The sequence below is a fragment of the Medicago sativa genome, chromosome 4 (genome assembly GCF_051527215.1).
Source record: "Medicago sativa cultivar Bolivia chromosome 4, Bolivia_mono, whole genome shotgun sequence".
NCBI classification, from domain to species: domain Eukaryota; kingdom Viridiplantae; phylum Streptophyta; class Magnoliopsida; order Fabales; family Fabaceae; genus Medicago; species Medicago sativa.
Window position 1 is genome coordinate 54,899,822 of NC_140752.1, and position 22,776 is coordinate 54,922,597.

The 22,776-nt window shown below is 33.3% G+C and overlaps 1 long non-coding RNA gene across 1 annotated transcript; it reads left to right on the forward strand.

Moving 5' to 3' along the window:
* The first annotated feature begins 3,482 nt into the window (after positions 1-3,482).
* On the forward strand, positions 3,483-5,573 carry LOC146929923 (uncharacterized). Its single transcript, XR_015008302.1, has 2 exons — positions 3,483-3,589; positions 5,331-5,573. It is a non-coding gene; the product is annotated as an uncharacterized LOC146929923 (long non-coding RNA).
* The last annotated feature ends 17,203 nt before the right edge of the window (positions 5,574-22,776 follow it).

Genomic DNA, 22,776 nt, shown 5'->3' on the forward strand with positions numbered 1-22,776 from the left:
CTAAACACAATATCAGTCATATACTTTTTAACATTTGTTTCAGAATAAGTATGCTCAATGATATACTTGTAGAAAATAATTAATGTAGTACAAATTTAAAAGGATTCTCTAAAAAGGGACATGAAAAAGTATCAATACCATGGTATTATATTTATATAAAAAAACTCAGTAATAATTAATATCATTGAGATTTTGTCAAAAGTAAAATTAATATCTTTGAGAACTTTGTTCAAAAAATATCTTTGAGAACTAAAGTAATATGATCATATTAAAATTTATTTTTAAATAGGAATTCATAATATGGATTTTTTTTTAATTGACTCAAATATCAACTCTTACCATTAAAAAAATTCAAGTGTTGACTTTTACATTTAATATAAAAATTAGTTTTATATTAGTAAAAAATTAAATTAAATATAATATATTAATAAAACTAAGTCAAAATAAAAAAAATACATATAGAGAACCACACCAATGAACGCATAAGCACGATTATAAATACAGGGTTTCTCTTCATCTCTTACCCATACTTTGCGATTTCTCATTTTTCATTTTTCGTCTTATTCTTATTTGTCTTTTGGATGGATGTTTAATTTGTTATAGTTTATTCATTGAGAAATGTCAAAATGCATGATACAACCAGGCATTGTTTATTTCACGATTTTTTTTTTTTGGTCTATTTTGCTTTGAAAATGTTTTAAACATGATCTGAATCGAAATTATATGGAAGGATGCTCGATTGTTGTGAGATTGGATTTTGAAGATGTCAATTAACGTGTATCTGCATTCGAATCAGGTATTCTCTGTGTGGTATTAATATATTCATTTAAGCATTGTTATGTGTGATTTACTTTTTGTTGTTGATTATTGATTTAGTTGTTAATTATATTGATGTTTTATGTATAAATTAGAAGTCGGGACGTAGAAACAACCAATGGATGACACTGATGGAAAAACTGGCATTAATATTGATGAAGATGATCAAGTTGCATCTTCAAATTCTGATTATGATTATGAAGGTATATTTGGTTACTTTTTTCCCTCTATTTGAAACTTTGTGATGAAATATATGTTTAAGATGTTGTAAGAGTTATCTAGTTTATCACAAATGTCATTTTATTCACATTCCTGAATTTCTTTTGGTCTTAAATTACATGAAAATTGTTTATGATTTGTTAGTCTATTTACGAAATTATTTATCTTATCATTGTGGTTTGAATGAGGTTAAAAATTTACTTGATAACATATACCAGTTAAGATAAAATTTGAAACCCTTTGATATTGAAAACTTGGTGATAAATTTGATTAAAAGGACATAACTGAAAACCCCTCTTTGAAAAGTAAATGCATCTAAAGACTTTGTTAGGCAGTATTGTTTTGACTTGAATCAAGACCCATTTTTAACCATTAGTGTTTCTGATGGAGAATATAATAATGCTAATGATTTGTTTGAATATTATAGAGAACATTTATTTAAACAAATAAATGCACAATCTAGAAAGAGAGGAATAAAATCCAAGATAAATATTGAAGACCTTAGTGGCGTAGATAGAGCGATGGAGTACGATGATTAGTTATATCCAATGGTTTTAGGTGAAAAATCTCCATTTGATTTACCTAAGGTGAAAAGAAAAAGAAAAAAGTAAAGAAAACAAAAAAGGTAGATCCCAAGCCAACATTATTATGGCATGCTTAGAGAGATGAACATGGGAGATTGATCGATCAAAATTTGGTAAAAGACGTCAGCTGATATAATGTTGTAGTGATGACAGAGTCGACCGATGAATCGTCAGATCTGATTATTCATTTATTTAGGTACCAAATGAAATGGTTATCATTGCCTTTAAAGCAAGAAAGATCTGTAAGTAATGGAGGAATCCTTGCCGCATTCAAGCAACCGCCCTTGTACTTGCTAAACGTGAATTACAACAAATGTGATGGGAATTGACGTTTAGATGATGACATTCTACAGTCAAATTAATCATTTGGTTTTTGGTTCTAAACATAAATTATAAATGTGATTGTAATTCATGTTTTGCAAGGACAAGGGTAGTTCCTTGAATAATTTTCAACATAGATGTTTCATTGGCAATGAATCCTCCACTGGTTACAAAAATTTACTGCTCAAATTCCATGATAACCATTCCCTTTGGTAACTTAACAAAGGAAAATTCAGATCTGACAATCATTAGTCATCTCATTCATCACTACACCTTGATCTAAGTTAACGTCTTCTAACAATTTCTGAACAATCGATCCTCATGTTCAACTCTTCAAGCATGTCATAACAATACTGGATTAATATCTATCTTTTTTGTTTTCTTTACTTTTTTTTCTTGTTTTTCACCTAAGGTGAATTAATTGGAGTTTCTTCACCAAAAGCCATTGGAAATAACTCATCATCGTACTTCATCACTCTATCTACATCACTCAAGTCTCCAATTCTATCTTGGATTTTCTTCCCCTCTTTATGATTGTACCTTTATCTGTATAGATAAAGTCTCTATACAATAAGATGAATCAGAAGCGTTATGTTCTCCATCATAAACACTAATGCTTAAAGTTGGGTATTGATTCAAGTCAAAAGAGAACTGTCAAACAAAGTCTTTAGATGCATTGAGTTTTTCAAAGAGAAGTTTTTACCTATGTCCCCATTTTGAAATTTATCACTTAGTTATCAATACAAAAGGGTTGCAATTTTCATCTTAGCAGAAAAGAAAATGTTATCAAGTAATTTTGTTTCCTCTTTTGTAACATTCCGCCTGTCAGTGTCTGAACTGTATCAGTCGATCGACCCAGAGAACGTTTTTTGGAAGAAAGTTAATGGAGAATATTTATTATGTAATATCAGCTTATTACGGAGTAAGTATCCGTGTCGCTTTTACCACGTTTAAAGACAAGGGCAATTTGGTAATTTCACTTGGAAAGGGTATTTAATTGAGTAGGGCCAAAATATCTTCATTCTTCTTCAACCTTTCTCTCTCTAGGATTTGGCAAGAGTTTTCTCTCCTCCTTCTCTCTACTCCATCGGCCTCTCTCTTCTCTCCCCACCTTACCAATTCATCAAAACTCCTTCCTCAAAGATTCATGATCATCTTTTGGTTACTCTATGCCCTTTAAGAGATTGTGTAGCTTGGATTAAGCTTGTTTTCATTCCTCTCCTCTTTCCACCAAACTTTTCTAAATCTTCTTTCTACCATGGCAATCTTTAGATTATGTTTCCTTATGAACCTCTTGAACTTAAGGAAGCTTGGGTTTTGTTTGATTTCCTTCATTTCTCCTCTTAAGGATGGATTCAAAGTTAGGGTTTTGATCAAGTTGGTAAGTGAAGCATGTTTTGGCATAAGGTATGGGTTCTTAATGGTTAAATAAGCAAAGAGGAAGATGATTGAAGATTGATTAGTAAGCTAATGCCATGGATGTGGGTAAGTCAAGAACTAGGGTTTGTTGAATAAAGCTTTGGGTTGGATTGAGATGAGCTAGCAAGGATGAAGATGATGTGGATAGCAAGAAAACAAAAGGGGACTAGAAGCTAGGGTTTGGTTTGTTGATGCTTGGAAGCTTTTGGGAAGCAAGTATAATCTTTTAGGTGAGTTCCATAGATAAATTTCCCACCCTTTGGGATTATGTTTATGCCATCTATGATTAATATGAACAATATGAAATTCTAGGGTTCAAGTATATGTTTAGTTACCCCATTTGTATGCCATGCTTGCTTGACTTGTGAATACTTGCTGAGTTCATGTTTTACAGGTTTCTAATGATCCTAAGGGCCATATAACACTTAGAGACACTTGGTTTGAGGTTTTTGGGTCAAAAATACCATTTTTAGGGGTCCTGGACTGTCCTAACTCGCCACGGCGAGCTATTACTCGCCACGGCGAGCTGGAAGGCCGAACAGGGGGTCCTGCTCGCCTCCTACTCGCCATGGCGAGTAGCTACTCGCCTCCCCCATGAATTTACTCGCCTAGGCGAGCAAGTGGTGTGTTCCGGCACTGCTTGCTCGTTTCAGGCAGATTCGGTGTTTTTCCGTTCCGGATCTTTTGAGCAGTCTTTTTATAAGTTAAACCCCTCAAACCAAGGTCCTAAATGATGATCAATCTAAGCAAGATTTTTACGATAAAGAGGCAAGTATTATACAAGTTAGTGAGGCATGGCATACGAGAGATCGTATTATGAATCGGGTAGCAAGTTATCCTTAAGAAAGGGAAGAACTAGAGCCTCGGTATAGTTATCGAGAACTAGAATAGTTAGTAAAGAATAGAATGCTATGCATTAGTATATGCTTGTTTAGATGCAAGGTAATAAAAGTATTATCTTCGCATAAGAAGCAAGAACCATACGAGTATGGTAAGAGGTGAATCGATTTCGTATCCATTCACAAAGTAAGATAAGCAAAGCTTAAGTTTACCTCTAGTGGATCGTTCAAGGATCCGAGGTAAAAGAGATAGTATGTTTAGGTTTAACCTTCATACATGCATAAGACTAAGATTATAATAAGAGTGTTATGTCTCTTGAATTCCTTCCAAGGTTGGGTTCAAGGGGAAGGGAGCCGCATTTCACTAAGTTAAGGTGTCGTGTCTTTTATATTCCTTCCAAGGTTGGATATAAAAGGTTCTCCAAGGGGAACGGGGTAAGCCGTAAGGGACCCGCACGTTCACTAAGGGAGTCCGGTGCGCTATTGCAAAGCATTTTCACCGGTAGTAAGGGATGAACTTCCGGGGTTACTCCACTCGGAACTAATCCGTAAAATGAACTCAGATAAGTTGTTTGTTACACGCTAACATAATCAATGAAGCTGACTTTGCATATTTATTATACATTTATATGTCATGTCATAGAGCCTTGACATAGACTGTCAAGAATTAGAAAGAATAAAGAAGAAGATAGTCAAGGACTAGCAAGCTAGAAAGAGTCACTTTTGTGGTAAGATTAAGATAGATACAATTCAAGTAAGCAAGTAAGCAAGTAAGGAGAGCTATACCGACGACGATCTTAGGTTTCCCCTAATCGTCCGGTTTAGAGCCGCGTCATGATTTTAGCAAGAGAAGGCCTTGATGCGTAGATAGTATCTTGGCATTGCGGTTTTAGTTTCCCCCGTAACCGCCATGACACGTATAGAAGAGAAGCCTATAACAAGTTAAGATTTTATGACGGCCCTAGTATGCACAACCGTCTAAGAAAGCAAGTCCCCACACACGTATAATCAACCGTCAGGTTGTAATGTAGACACGTGGTGACCGTAGGTTTCCCCTGAGGTTACCTATAGCCTAGGATTTAGGGGAACTCACTGAGACATTATGTCTCATCCCAATCCTTATTTGTTTCAGATAAGCAAGTTGGTATGCAAGCTTGTAGCTGGATGGATGTTTCAACAAGGGATCGTTCGTACCGCAGCAGGATGACAAGGGTTCCAAGGATGTATATATTATACTTTAGGAAAAGATGAGTTGTATATCTTTGTACGAACGCTTTGTTGTTGTAAATAATATTCATTCGAAGTTTTTATGTTGTATATTTTAATGTATCCAATACTAAAATAACGCACGTGCTAGACTTTCTAGATACGTCTAGTATGGGTGTTACATTTGGTATCAGAGCAGGTCGATTCAGACCGTGCCTTGGGTCATTAAATTACAACTAAGGTAGTGGGACCATTGGGTTCCGGGTAAATGTTCTAGTTGTTGTTGTTAGTTGAGTCTGATCAACTCAATTTAGCATTCAACGATTAGAATGGATGCCTGAGAGCTGAATAGGACCCAGGAGGAATGAAGAAAGACATGAAGTTGTACCGAAAAGTAAGAACTCAGGATGAGTAGTAAGTAAGAGTTTGTCGTGCCTGAAAGTGGTCGGTGAACTAAGTAGTAGAAGTATAGATCCTCCGGGAATGTAAGATAATGCTAAGAAGGAACGTTCCGACGGTTCCGGGAAAGATGTGGAAGGTACTCGTATACCCGTAAGTAAGAGTTTGGAAATAACTAAGTATGATCTGAAGTTTCAGTAAGAGCCGTTGCTTGAACAGAATTATTGTATAGGAAGGAATTGTTTTCCGGAACGTAAGCGTGAGGTTACGAGTTAGAAAGAAGTTAGTGTTGTTGACGGAATTAGTGGGCTCTCAGGATATCATTATGTGAATAAGGTTATGGATTTGAACACTCAAGAGTGGACAAGGTTCTAGTGTTCTGAAAGTGCGTTAAGTCGCAACATAGCAAGGCAAGTTACTAAAAGTAGAAGAAGTTAAGGATTTAAGCGAAGGTTTAAGTCGTCAGGACTAAGCCATTGATTCCGACGAGTTGAGAACTGTATTGAAATAAGTTAACGGTTGCCGTGTATTTATATTGTAGAATATTTTAATATGATAGGAATGAAAGATATGCATTGGATTACCCGAGAAATAAGAATTTTCATGTGAAGAATGTTTTTAGGAAAATTGAGTCGAAGAAACTCGCCAATAGCGAACCAGGAGCGAAATTTGAGTTTTTGAAAATTTTCAATTCGTTCCTAGGATTTATAGTAGCTATTGGGAAGTTGTCTTCACAATCTTTTATGTAACAAAAAAACCATTCATGACCTCAAGTAATAAATGCATATCATATCCTAAGATTTTCAAAGGAAAAAGGGCATGAGCAACTATTAACGAAAATCGATACGGTTAGGGTAACTTTGGAAGTTAATATGTCAAGGGTCGAGAAAGAGTTCAGATTAAAAGTTAGAGGTTCCAGTGTTTAGGACGGACGTCACAGAAGTGAAGACATGAAGTAAAGAAGTTAAAGAGGTGAAAAGTTGTACGAAGTCACAAGGTTCTCGGATTTTGTGGAGTTATGAGTATCCCTCGAACTTGTGTTTTGCTTAATTAACTTGCTAAAGCTCGTTAGGATGTTGAATCATAAAGTTTACGAGATTTTAGAAAGATATATGCATGTGGGTGATTGAAGTTGACATTTTGAATTCAAAAAAAAAAAGAAATTTTACAGGTACTGGTTGTTACGACTCACGTAGAGTATACTAAACTCACTAGGACTAAGATTTAATGGCACGTATGTGTTGTCAACTCGTCCTGTGAATTTAGAGTAGCAACTGGGGCTCAGGTTCAGTTTATTTTAACAATGTATTTAGTGGAAAAAAAAAAAACCATCAACGTCAATAACCCATGTGCTAATTTACAAAGTTTTCTTTGAAAGAAAAGTCACGAGCAAAGCATATGTATGATTAAGCAAAACGTAGTAAGAGGAAAATACGAACGCACCGTGATAGATGCATAAGGCATATATGTTCAAGTGCAAGCTGAGTTTACCATGGAAAGTTTTGAGAAGAGTTCACGAAGATAATATTGAAATGATAGAAGAAGTGTGAAGATTACTCGTCTCAATGGATTAGAGAACTAGACAAAGCCAACCGGTGGAAATCAGAGTAGCGCCGCGGAAATGAATTGGTAAAGTTGTGAGCGGTGACCATGGAACATGGAATTTTGGTAGTAAGAATCTTCGCGAAGAAAGTTTGGGAAAGTAATATAAGTTTTAATAAGAAGTACTATAAGATGAACAAGAAGTTCTCGATGTGTAAAGTAAGTGTTGATACTCACACCGTCAGTGTTGATTAAAGTAGAAGAATAAAGGAAGTATCTTCGCTTAAGTAAGACAAAGAAGACCAGAGATACCACAGATGAAGTAATCGGGTTGTTTAAATGATGTTGTTGAATATGTAGAAGAGCATGTGCTATTATAATGGAGTAAGGTTTATGAGTTTCACAAGATGAAGAACATACCCTCCTATACCAAACTTGTTAAATGATAACGATACTTTCTAGACTAGCAATAAGCTATGTTTGTAGTTTTCTCAAAGTTAAGATTGGTATTAAGGAATTGTGAACGAAATTGTTTTAAAAAGTATGATATTAAACATTGATGAAACTGATGAGTTGCGCCGTAAGTGAGCAAGCTCACTTAAGACGTACAGACTTCAGGACCAACTTGATATAGACAAGTTAGGGGCGAGTTATAAAACCTTTTTAATAAAATTTAGAGACTCGTCCTGTGGTTCTGAGGTACCATTGTATCTCGGTTACAAAATAAGATTTTCTTTTAGTTAAGCAAATGTTCGTTCCAAGAACCTATATACCGAAATTTTGAAATTTCTAGAAGTAAAATACTAGATTGAGTATCGTTATTAACTAACAAGAAGCGGTATTTGGAAGTATGCAAGTATTAATAGGATAAAGTTTAAGAGGAGATGGCAATGTTCGTGTGATATCAATATCATACAGGATGCACGGTTTTGTACTAAAGAGTTAAGAGTTTTGTATAATCATTAAGATAAGTAACATAAGTAAGAGATATAAATCGCAAGATGCGGTGAGAAAGATCATGTATGCATGATAAGATATTTCAGATGCCAGAAAGCACTGCAGGGCAAACCTGGATTCCGGTAGGACCCCAGTATAAAGGCAAATCCTGAGTGTTTTAGTTAGAAAAAGGTTACTTACGTGAATGGTTATGCTAAGAAGATGAGATATGGAATAGAGACAACTAGTCCGCAGGTAGCGAAAGTGTGTTTCAAACACAATATTCTAAGATGGTTCTGTGATTTTGAGAAAGATATTAAGATTGAGGAGATCATATTCGTTTATGCGGATTAAGAAAGAGGATGAGTTACACGTTTGATGAGGAAAGTATGCTTTGAACTCTTTGGAGGGAATATGAATGGACTTTGTCTAACTGAAAACGGAAGAAGATAAGTTCAGTTCAGAGATGGATAGATGGTTTCTAAATTTCGAGGACGAAATTTTTTTTAAGGGGGGTAGAAATGTAACATTCCGCCTGTCAGTGTCTGAACTGTATCAGTCGATCGACCCAGAGAACGTTTTTTGGAAGAAAGTTAATGGAGAATATTTATTATGTAATATCAGCTTATTACGGAGTAAGTATCCGTGTCGCTTTTACCACGTTTAAAGACAAGGGCAATTTTGTAATTTCACTTGGAAAGGGTATTTAATTGAGTTGGGCCAAAATATCTTCATTCTTCTTCAACCTTTCTCTCTCTAGGATTTGGCAAGAGTTTTCTCTCCTCCTTCTCTCTACTCCATCGGCCTCTCTCTTCTCTCCCCACCTTACCAATTCATCAAAACTCCTTCCTCAAAGATTCATGATCATCTTTTGGTTACTCTATGCCCTTTAAGAGATTGTGTAGCTTGGATTAAGCTTGTTTTCATTCCTCTCCTCTTTCCACCAAACTTTTCTAAATCTTCTTTCTACCATGGCAATCTTTAGATTATGTTTCCTTATGAACCTCTTGAACTTAAGGAAGCTTGGGTTTTGTTTGATTTCCTTCATTTCTCCTCTTAAGGATGGATTCAAAGTTAGGGTTTTGATCAAGTTGGTAAGTGAAGCATGTTTTGGCATAAGGTATGGGTTCTTAATGGTTAAATAAGCAAAGAGGAAGATGATTGAAGATTGATTAGTAAGCTAAGGCCATGGATGTGGGTAAGTCAAGAACTAGGGTTTGTTGAATAAAGCTTTGGGTTGGATTGAGATGAGCTAGCAAGGATGAAGATGATGTGGATAGCAAGAAAACAAAAGGGGACTAGAAGCTAGGGTTTGGTTTGTTGATGCTTGGAAGCTTTTGGGAAGCAAGTATAATCTTTTAGGTGAGTTCCATAGATAAATTTCCCACCCTTTGGGATTATGTTTATGCCATCTATGATTAATATGAACAATATGAAATTCTAGGGTTCAAGTATATGTTTAGTTACCCCATTTGTATGCCATGCTTGCTTGACTTGTGAATACTTGCTGAGTTCATGTTTTACAGGTTTCTAATGATCCTAAGGGCCATATAACACTTAGAGACACTTGGTTTGAGGTTTTTGGGTCAAAAATACCATTTTTAGGGGTCCTGGACTGTCCTAACTCGCCACGGCGAGCTATTACTCGCCACGGCGAGCTGGAAGGCCGAACAGGGGGTCCTGCTCGCCTCCTACTCGCCATGGCGAGTAGCTACTCGCCTCCCCCATGAATTTACTCGCCTAGGCGAGCAAGTGGTGTGTTCCGGCACTGCTTGCTCGTTTCAGGCAGATTCGGTGTTTTTCCGTTCCGGATCTTTTGAGCAGTCTTTTTATAAGTTAAACCCCTCAAACCAAGGTCCTAAATGATGATCAATCTAAGCAAGATTTTTACGATAAAGAGGCAAGTATTATACAAGTTAGTGAGGCATGGCATACGAGAGATCGTATTATGAATCGGGTAGCAAGTTATCCTTAAGAAAGGGAAGAACTAGAGCCTCGGTATAGTTATCGAGAACTAGAATAGTTAGTAAAGAATAGAATGCTATGCATTAGTATATGCTTGTTTAGATGCAAGGTAATAAAAGTATTATCTTCGCATAAGAAGCAAGAACCATACGAGTATGGTAAGAGGTGAATCGATTTCGTATCCATTCACAAAGTAAGATAAGCAAAGCTTAAGTTTACCTCTAGTGGATCGTTCAAGGATCCGAGGTAAAAGAGATAGTATGTTTAGGTTTAACCTTCATACATGCATAAGACTAAGATTATAATAAGAGTGTTATGTCTCTTGAATTCCTTCCAAGGTTGGGTTCAAGGGGAAGGGAGCCGCATTTCACTAAGTTAAGGTGTCGTGTCTTTTATATTCCTTCCAAGGTTGGATATAAAAGGTTCTCCAAGGGGAACGGGGTAAGCCGTAAGGGACCCGCACGTTCACTAAGGGAGTCCGGTGCGCTATTGCAAAGCATTTTCACCGGTAGTAAGGGATGAACTTCCGGGGTTACTCCACTCGGAACTAATCCGTAAAATGAACTCAGATAAGTTGTTTGTTACACGCTAACATAATCAATGAAGCTGACTTTGCATATTTATTATACATTTATATGTCATGTCATAGAGCCTTGACATAGACTGTCAAGAATTAGAAAGAATAAAGAAGAAGATAGTCAAGGACTAGCAAGCTAGAAAGAGTCACTTTTGTGGTAAGATTAAGATAGATACAATTCAAGTAAGCAAGTAAGCAAGTAAGGAGAGCTATACCGACGACGATCTTAGGTTTCCCCTAATCGTCCGGTTTAGAGCCGCGTCATGATTTTAGCAAGAGAAGGCCTTGATGCGTAGATAGTATCTTGGCATTGCGGTTTTAGTTTCCCCCGTAACCGCCATGACACGTATAGAAGAGAAGCCTATAACAAGTTAAGATTTTATGACGGCCCTAGTATGCACAACCGTCTAAGAAAGCAAGTCCCCACACACGTATAATCAACCGTCAGGTTGTAATGTAGACACGTGGTGACCGTAGGTTTCCCCTGAGGTTACCTATAGCCTAGGATTTAGGGGAACTCACTGAGACATTATGTCTCATCCCAATCCTTATTTGTTTCAGATAAGCAAGTTGGTATGCAAGCTTGTAGCTGGATGGATGTTTCAACAAGGGATCGTTCGTACCGCAGCAGGATGACAAGGGTTCCAAGGATGTATATATTATACTTTACGAAAAGATGAGTTGTATATCTTTGTACGAACGCTTTGTTGTTGTAAATAATATTCATTCGAAGTTTTTATGTTGTATATTTTAATGTATCCAATACTAAAATAACGCACGTGCTAGACTTTCTAGATACGTCTAGTATGGGTGTTACATCTTTCATGGCCCAATCATAAGTTAACTAGTATTGTAATCAAACTAACGGATCTTAAATTATTTTATCAAGTTTAAGATCACAAAAGTTTTAGGGATATGAATATTATCTCATTTGTGATACTCTAGATAACACTTTCAACATCTTAAAAAAAGATATAAACACAAAGTTTCAATAATGGGAAGAAAAGGGATCAAATATACCATCATAACCGTAATTAGATTTTAAAAACACAACATGACCATCTTCATTAGTATCAATTTCATATTTTCCATCAGTACCATCCATTGACTACATTCCTTTACTGGTCAATAAGTCACTCATAAAATATTGAAACAAATAAAAAGACTGGGAAGAATTTTTTTTATAATGTTCAAAACAAGGTCGTAAAATATCTTTTCAAAAATTTCAAATTTAAAAAATAATCTAACATGTTTAGTTTTTGCGGAGATTAAAACAAATTGTAAGATACTTTGGTAGGAACTAAAAACTGAAGAATTTTTTTATGGAGACTAAAAAGAAAATGTTTAAATTTTATAGGACCTAAACACAATATCAGTCATATACTTTTTAACATTTGTTTCAGAATAAGTATGCTCAATGATATACTTGTAGAAAATAATTAATGTAGTACAAATTTAAAAGGATTCTCTAAAAAGGGACATGAAAAAGTATCAATATCGTGGTATTATATTTATATAAAAAAACTCAGTAATAATTAATATCATTGAGATTTTGTCAAAAGTAAAATTAATATCTTTGAGAACTTTGTTCCAAAAATATCTTTGAGAACTAAAGTAATATGATCATATTAAAATTTATTTTTAAATAGGAATTCATAATATGGATTTTTTTTAATTGACTCAAATATCAACTCTTACCATTAAAAAAATTCAAGTGTTGACTTTTACATTTAATATAAAAATTAGTTTTATATTAGTAAAAATTTAAACTAAATATAATATATTAATAAAACTAAGTCAAAATAAAAAAAATACATATAGAGAACCACACCAATGAACGCATAAGCACGATTATAAATACAGGGTTTCTCTTCATCTCTTACCCATACTTTGCGATTTCTCATTTTTCATTTTTCGTCTTATTCTTATTTGTCTTTTGGATGGATGTTTAATTTGTTATAGTTTATTCATTGAGAAATGTCAAAATGCATGATACAACCAGGCATTGCTTATTTCACGATTTTTTTTTTGTCTATTTTGCTTTGAAAATGTTTTAAACATGATCTGAATCGAAATTATATGGAAGGATGCTCGATTGTTGTGAGATTGGATTTTGAAGATGTCAATTAACGTGTATCTGCGTTCGAATCAGGTATTCTCTGTGTGGTATTAATATATTCATTTAAGCATTGTTATGTGTGATTTACTTTTTGTTGTTGATTATTGATTTAGTTGTTAATTATATTGATGTTTTATGTATAAATTAGAAGTCGGGACGTAGAAACAACCAATGGATGACACTGATGGAAAAACTGGCATTAATATTGATGAAGATGATCAAGTTGCATCTTCAAATTCTGATTATGATTATGAAGGTATATTTGGTTACTTTTTTCCCTCTATTTGAAACTTTGTGATGAAATATATGTTTAAGATGTTGTAAGAGTTATCTAGTTTATCACAAATGTCATTTTATTCACATTCCTGAATTTCTTTTGGTCTTAAATTACATGAAAATTGTTTATGATTTGTTAGTCTATTTACGAAATTATTTATCTTATCATTGTGGTTTGAATGAGGTTAAAAATTTACTTGATAACATATACCAGTTAAGATAAAATTTGAAACCCTTTGATATTGAAAACTTGGTGATAAATTTGATTAAAGGGACATAACTGAAAACCCCTCTTTGAAAAGTAAATGCATCTAAAGACTTTGTTAGGCAGTATTGTTTTGACTTGAATCAAGACCCATTTTTAACCATTAGTGTTTCTGATGGAGAATATAATAATGGTAATGATTTGTTTGAATATTATAGAGAACATTTATTTAAACAAATAAATGCACAATCTAGAAAGAGAGGAATAAAATCCAAGATAAATATTGAAGACCTTAGTGGCGTAGATAGAGCGATGGAGTACGATGATTAGTTATATCCAATGGTTTTAGGTGAAAAATCTCCATTTGATTTACCTAAGGTGAAAAGAAAAAGAAAAAAGTAAAGAAAACAAAAAAGGTAGATCCTAAGCCAACATTATTATGGCATGCTTAGAGAGATGAACATGGGAGATTGATCGATCAAAATTTGGTAAAAGACGTCAGCTGATATAATGTTGTAGTGATGACAGAGTCGACCGATGAATAGTCAGATCTGATTATTCATTTATTTAGGTACCAAATGAAATGGTTATCATTGCCTTTAAAGCAAGAAAGATCTGTAAGTAATGGAGGAATCCTTGCCGATGGAATGGGTTTGGGAGAAACCATTCAAGCAACCGCCCTTGTACTTGCTAAACGTGAATTACAACAAATGTGATGGGAATTGACGTTTAGATGATGACATTCTACAGTCAAATTAATCATTTGGTTTTTGGTTCTAAACATAAATTACAAATGTGATTGTAATTCATGTTTTGCAAGGACAAGGGTAGTTCCTTGAATAATTTTCAACATAGCTATTTCATTGGCAATGAATCCTCCACTGGTTACGAAAATTTACTGCTCAAATTCCATGATAACCATTCCCTTTGGTAACTTAACAAAGGAAAATTCAGATCTGACAATCATTAGTCATCTCATTCATCACTACACCTTGATCTAAGTTAACGTCTTCTAACAATTTCTGAACAATCGATCCTCATGTTCACCTCTTCAAGCATGTCATAACAGTACTGGATTAATATCTCTTTTTTTTGTTTTCTTTACTTTTTTTTCTTGTTTTTCACCTAAGGTGAATTAATTGGAGTTTCTTCACCGAAAGCCATTGGAAATAACTCATCATCGTACTTCATCACTCTATCTACATCACTCAAGTCTCCAATTCTATCTTGGATTTTCTTCCCCTCTTTATGATTGTACCTTTATCTGTATAGATAAATTCTCTATACAATAAGATGAATCAGAAGCGTTATGTTCTCCATCATAAACACTAATGCTTAAAGTTGGGCATTGATTCAAGTCAAAAGAGAACTGTCAAACAAAGTCTTTAGATGCATTGAGTTTTTCAAAGAGAAGTTTTTACCTATGTCCCCATTTTGAAATTTATCACTTAGTTATCAATACAAAAGGGTTGCAATTTTCATCTTAGCAGAAAAGAAAATGTTATCAAGTAATTTTGTTTCCTCTTTCATGGCCCAATCATAAGTTAACTAGTATTGTAATCAAACTAACGGATCTTAAATTATTTTATCAAGTTTAAGATCACAAAAGTTTTAGGGATATGAATATTATCTCATTTGTGATACTCTAGATAACACTTTCAACATCTTAAAAAAAGATATAAACACAAAGTTTCAATAATGGGAAGAAAAGGGATCAAATATACCATCATAACCGTAATTAGATTTTAAAAACACAACATGACCATCTTCATTAGTATCAATTTCATATTTTCCATCAGTACCATCCATTGACTACATTCCTTTACTAGTCAATAAGTCACTCATAAAATATTGAAACAAATAAAAAGACTGGGAAGAATTTTTTTTATAATGTTCAAAACAAGGTCGTAAAATATCTTTTCAAAAATTTCAAATTTAAAAAATAATCTAACATGTTTAGTTTTTGCGGAGATTAAAACAAATTGTAAGATACTTTGGTAGGAACTAAAAACTGAAGAATTTTTTTATGGAGACTAAAAAGAAAATGTTTAAATTTTATAGGACCTAAACACAATATCAGTCATATACTTTTTAACATTTGTTTCAGAATAAGTATGTTCAATGATATACTTGTAGAAAATAATTAATGTAGTACAAATTTAAAAGGATTATCAATATCGTGGTATTATATTTATATAAAAAAACTCAGTAATAATTAATATCATTGAGATTTTGTCAAAAGTAAAATTAATATCTTTGAGAACTTTGTTCAAAAAATATCTTTGAGAACTAAAGTAATATGATCATATTAAAATTTATTTTTAAATAGGAATTCATAATATGGATTTTTTTTAATTGACTCAAATATCAACTCTTACCATTAAAAAAATTCAAGTGTTGACTTTTACATTTAATATAAAAATTAGTTTTATATTAGTAAAAAATTAAATTAAATATAATATATTAATAAAACTAAGTCAAAATAAAAAAAATACATATAGAGAACCACACCAATGAACGCATAAGCACGATTATAAATACAGGGTTTCTCTTCATCTCTTACCCATACTTTGCGATTTCTCATGTTTCATTTTTCGTCTTATTCTTATTTGTCTTTTGGATGGATGTTTAATTTGTTATAGTTTATTCATTGAGAAATGTCAAAATGCATGATACAACTAGGCATTGCTTATTTCACGATTTTTTTTGGGTATATTTTGCTTTGAAAATGTTTTAAACATGATCTGAATCGAAATTATATGGAAGGATGCTCGATTGTTGTGAGATTGGATTTTGAAGATGTCAATTAACGTGTATCTGCATTCGAATCAGGTATTCTCTGTGTGGTATTAATATATTCATTTAAGCATTGTTATGTGTGATTTACTTTTTGTTGTTGATTATTGATTTAGTTGTTAATTATATTGATGTTTTATGTATAAATTAGAAGTCGGGACGTAGAAACAACCAATGGATGACACTGATGGAAAAACTGGCATTAATATTGATGAAGATGATCAAGTTGCATCTTCAAATTCTGATTATGATTATGAAGGTATATTTGGTTACTTTTTTCCCTCTATTTGAAACTTTGTGATGAAATATATGTTTAAGATGTTGTAAGAGTTATCTAGTTTATCACCAATGTCATTTTATTCACATTCCTGAATTTCTTTTGGTCTTAAATTACATGAAAATTGTTTATGATTTGTTAGTCTATTTACGAAATTATTTATCTTATCATTGTGGTTTGAATGAGGTTAAAAATTTACTTGATAACATATACCGGTTAAAATAAAATTTGAAACCCTTTGATATTGAAAACTTAGTGATAAATTTGATTAAAGGAACATAACTGAAAACCCCTCTTTGAAAATTAAATACATCTAAAGACTTTGTTAGGCAGTATTGTTTTGACTTGAATCAAGACCCATTTTTAACCATTAGTGTTTCTTATGGAGAATATAATAATGCTAATGATTTGTTTGAATATTATAGAGAACATTTATTTAAACAAATAAATGCACAATCTAGAAAGAGAGGAATAATATCCAAGATAAATATTGAAGACCTTAGTGGCGTAGATAGAGCGATGGAGTACGATGATTAGTTATATCCAATGGTTTTAGGTGAAAAATATCCATTTGATTTACCTAAGGTGAAAAGAAAAACCAAAAAGTAAAGACAACAAAAAAGGTAGATCCTAAGCCAACATTATGGCATGCTTAGAGAGATGAACATGGGAGATTGATCGATCAAAATTTGGTAAAAGACGTCAGCTGATATAATGTTGTAGTGATGACAGAGTCGACCGATGAATTGTCAGATCTGATTATTCATTTATTTAGGTACCAAATGAAATGGTTATCATTGGCTTTAAAGCAAGAAAGATCTGTAATTAATGGAGGAATCCTTGCCGATGGAATGGGTTTGGGAGAAACCATTCAAACAACCGCCCTTGTACTTGCTAAACGTGAATTACAACAAATGTGATGGGAATTGACGTTTAGATGATGACATTCTACAGTCAAATTAATCATTTGATTTTTGGTTCTAAACATAAATTACAAATGTGATTGTAATTCATGTTTTTCAAGGACAAGGGTAGTTCCTTGAATAATTTTCAACATAGCTGTTTCATTGGCAATGAATCCTCCACTAGTTACAAAAATTTACTGCTCAAATTCCATGATAACCATTCCCTTTGGTAACTTAACAAAGGAAAATTCAGATCTGACAATCATTAGTCATCTCATTCATCACTACACCTAGATCTAAGTTAACGTCTTCTAACAATTTCTGAACAATCGATCCTCATGTTCACCTCTTCAAGCATGTCATAACAATACTGGATTAATATCTCTCTTTTTTGTTTTCTTTACTTTTTTTTCTTGTTTTTCACCTAAGGTGAATTAATTGGAGTTTCTTCACCGAAAGCCATTGGAAATAACTCATCATCGTACTTCATCACTCTATCTACATCACTCAAGTCTCCAATTCTATCTTGGATTTTCTTCCCCTCTTTATGATTGTACCTTTATCTGTATAGATAAAGTCTCTATACAATAAGATGAATCAGAAGCGTTATGTTCTCCATCATAAACACTAATGCTTAAAGTTGGGTCTTGATTCAAGTCAAAAGAGAACTGTCAAACAAAGTCTTTAGATGCATTGAGTTTTTCAAAGAGAAGTTTTTACCTATGTCCCCATTTTGAAATTTATCACTTAGTTATCAATACAAAAGGGTTGCAATTTTCATCTTAGCAGAAAAGAAAATGTTATCAAGTAATTTTGTTTCCTCTTTCATGGCCCAATCATAAGTTAACTAGTATTGTAATCAAACTAACGGATCTTAAATTATTTTATCAAGTTTAAGATCACAAAAGTTTTAGGGATATGAATATTATCTCATTTGTGATACTCTAGATAACACTTTCAACATCTTAAAAAAAGATATAAACACAAAGTTTCAATAATGGGAAGAAAAGGGATCAAATATACCATCATAACCGTAATTAGATTTTAAAAACACAACATGACCATCTTCATTAGTATCAATTTCATATTTTCCATCAGTACCATTCATTGACTACATTCCTTTACTAGTCAATAAGTCACTCATAAAATATTGAAACAAATAAAAAGACTGGGAAGAATTTTTTTTATAATGTTCAAAACATGGTCGTAAAATATCTTTTCAAAAATTTTAAATTTAAAAAATAATCTAACATGTTTAGTTTTTGCGGAGATTAAAACAAATTGTAAGATACTTTAGTAGGAACTAAAAACTGAAGAATTTTTTTAGAGAGACTAAAAAGAAAATGTTGAAATTTTAAAGGACCTAAACACAATATCAGCCATATACTTTTTAACATTTGTTTCAGAATAAGTATGCTCAATGATATACTTGTAGAAAATAATTAGTGTAGTACAAATTTAAAAGGATTCTATAAAAAGGCACATGAAAAAGTATCAATAGCGTGGTATTATATTTATATAAAAAAAACTCAGTAATAATTAATATCATTGAGATTTTGACAAAAGAAAAATTAATATCTTTGAGAACTTTGTTCAAAAAATATCTTTGAGAACTAAAGTAATATGATCATATTAAAATTTTATTTTTAAATAGGAATTCATAATATGGATTTTTTTTAATTGACTAAAATATCAACTCTTACCATTAAAAAAATTCAAATATTGACTTTTACGTTTAATATAAAAATTAGTTTTATATTAGTAAAAAATTAAATTAAATATAATATATTAATAAAACTAAGTCAAAATAAAAAAAATACATATAGAGAACCACACCAATGAACGCATAAGCACGATTATAAATACATGGTTTCTCTTCATCTCTTACCCATACTTTGCGATTTCTCATTTTTCATTCTTCGTCTTATTCTTATTTGTCTTTTGGATGGATGTTTAATTTGTTAGTTTATTTATTGAGAAATGTCAAAATGCATGATACAACCAGGCATTGCTTATTTCACGATTTATTTTTTTTGGTCTATTTTGCTTTGAAAATGTTTTAAACATGATCTGAATCGAAATTATATGGAAGGATGCTCGATTGTTGTGAGATTGGATTTTGAATATGTCAATTAACATGTATCTGCGTTCGAATCAGGTATTCTCTGTGTGGTATTAATATGTTCATCTAAGCATTGTTATGTGTGATTTACTTTTTGTTGGTGATTATTGATTTTGTTGTTAATTATATTGATGTTTTATGCATAAATTAGAAGTCGGGACGTAAAAACAACCAATGGATGACACTTATGGAAAAACTGGCATTAATATTGATGAAGATGATCAAGTTGCGTCTTCAAAATCTGATTACGATTATGAAGGTATATTTTGTTACTTTTTTCCCTCTATTTGAAACTTTGTGATGAAATATATGTTTAAGATGTTGTAAGAGTTATCTAGTTTATCACAAATGTCATTTTATTCACATTCCTAAATTTCTTTTGGTCTTAAATTACATGAAAATTGTTTATGATTTGTTAGTCTATATACGAAATTATTTATCTTATCATTGTGGTTTGAATGAGGTTAAAAATTTACTTGATAACATATACCAGTTAAGATGAAATTTGAAACCCTTTAATATTGAAAACTTAGTGATAAATTTGATTAAAGGGACATAACTGAAAACCCCTCTTTGAAAACTAAATGCAACTAAAGACTTTGTTAGGCAGTATTGTTTTGACTTGAATCATGACCCTTTTTTTTTTTTGAGGGAATCAAGACCCATTTTTAACCATTAGTGTTTCTGATGGAGAATATAATAAAACTAATGATCTGTTTGAATATTATAGAGAACATTTATTTAAACAAATAAGTGCACAATCTAGAAAGAGAGGAATAAAATCCAAGATAAATATTGAAGACCTTAGTGGCGTAGATACAGAGATGGAGTACGATGATTAGTTATATCCAATGGTTTTAGGTGAAAAATCTCCATTTGATTTACCTAAGGTGAAAAGAAAAAGAAAAAAGTAAAGAAAATAAAAAAGGTAGATCCTAAGCCAACATTATTATGGCATGCTTAGAGAGATGAACATGGGAGATTGATCGATCAAAATTTGGTAAAAGACGTCAGCTGATATAATGTTGTAGTGATGACAGAGTCGACCGATGAATCGTCAGATCTGATTATTCATTTATTTAGGTACCAAATGAAATGGTTATCATTGGCTTTAAAGCAAGAAAGATCTGTAAGTAATGGAGGAATCCATGCCGATGGAATGGGTTTGGGAGAAACCATTCAAGCAACCGCCCTTGTACTTGCTAAATGTTAATTACAACAAATGTGATGGGAATTGACGTTTAGATGATGACATTCAACAGTCAAATTAATCATTTGGTTTTTGGTTCTAAACATAAATTACAAATGTGATTGTAATTCATGTTTTGCAAGGACAAGGGTAGTTCCAAGAATAATTTTCAACATAGCTGTTTCATTGGCAATGAATCCTCCCTGGTTACAAAAATTTACTGCTCAAATTCCATGATATTCATTCCCTTTGGTAACTGAACAAAGGAAAATTCAGATCTGACAATGATTAGTCATCTCATTCATCACTACACCTTGATAGTTAACGTCTTCTAACAAATTCTGAACAATCGATCCTCATGTTCACCTCTTCAAGCATGTCATAACCATACTGGATTAAGATCTCCCTTTTTTGTTTTCTTTACTTTTTTTTCTTGTTTTTCACCTAAGGTGAATTAATTGGAGTTTCTTCACCGAAAACCATTGGAAATAACTCATCATCGTACTTCATCACTCTATCTACATCACTCAAGTCTCCAATTCTATCTTGGATTTTCTTCCCGTCTTTATGATTGTACCTTTACTTTTATAGATAAAGTCTCTATACAATAAGATGAATCAGAAGCGTTATGTTCTCCATCATAAACACTAATGCTTAAAGTTGGGTCTTGATTCAAGTCAAAAGAGAACTGTCAAACAAAGTCTTTAGATGCATTGAGTTTTTCAAAGAGAAGTTTTTACCTATGTCCCCATTTTGAAATTTATCACTTAGTTATCAATACAAAAGGGTTGCAATTTTCATCTTAGCAGAAAAGAAAATGTTATCAAGTAATTTTGTTTCCTCTTTCATGGCCCAATCATAAGTTAACTAGTATTGTAATCAAATTAACGGATCTTAAAATATTTTATCAAGTTTAAGATCACAAAAGTTTTAGGGATATGAATATTATGTCATTTGTGATACTCTAGATAACACTTTCAACATCTTAAAAAAAGATATAAACACAAAGTTTGTTACTAGCTCAATTGGTAGTGGGAATGCATTGAACTAGTACTTATCCCCAGGTACTAGGTTCGATTCCCACGGGAGGCAAAAACACTACTAGGGGGTAGTGATTAAGCTTTTGAGTAATAATGCCGGGGATCGTACGGCGAGGCCGGTGCCACCGAGGTGTGCACGCGGGACCCACCCTGCAGGGCTGTTACAATCACTACCCCCTAGTAGTGTTTTTGCCTCCCGTGGGAATCGAACCTAGTACCTGGGGATAAGTACTAGTTCAATGCATTCCCACTACCAATTGAGCTACCCATGTACTAGGTTCGATTCCCACGGGAGACAAAAACACTACTAGGGGGTAGTGATTAAACTTGTGAGTAATAGTGTCGGGGGTCGTAAGGCGAGGCCGGTGCCACCGAGGTGTGCATGCAGGACCCAACACTATTACTCACAAGCTTAATCACTATGCTCAATTGGTAGTGGGAATGCATTGAACTAGTACTTAACCCCACGTACTATGTTCGATTCCCACGGAAGGCAAAAACACTACAAGGGGGTAGTGATTGTAACAGCCCTGCAGGGTGGGTCCCGCGTGCACACCTCGGTGGCACCGGCCTCGCCTTACGACCCCCAGCACTATTACTCACAAGCTTAATCACTAGCCCCTAGTAGTGTTTTTGCCTCCCGTGGGAATCGAACCTAGTACCTGGGGATAAGTACTAGTTCAATGCATTCCCACTACCAAGCTTAATCACTACGAAGATGTATCATGATTTGAAGAAGTTGTTTTGGTGGTCTGGACTGAAAAGTGACATGGCACAGTTTGTGTATTCTTGTTTGGTTTGTCAGAAGTTGAAAGTTGAGCATCAGAAACCTGCTGGGTTGATGACACCTTTAGATGTGCCAGAGTGGAAATGGGATAGTATATCCATGGATTTTGTGACGAGTTTGCCGAATACTCCTAAAGGGAATGACGTTATTTGGGTGATTGTTGATAGATTGACGAAGTCGGCTCATTTTATTCCGATTAATATCAGTTTTCCTGTAGCTCAGTTGGCAGAGATTTAT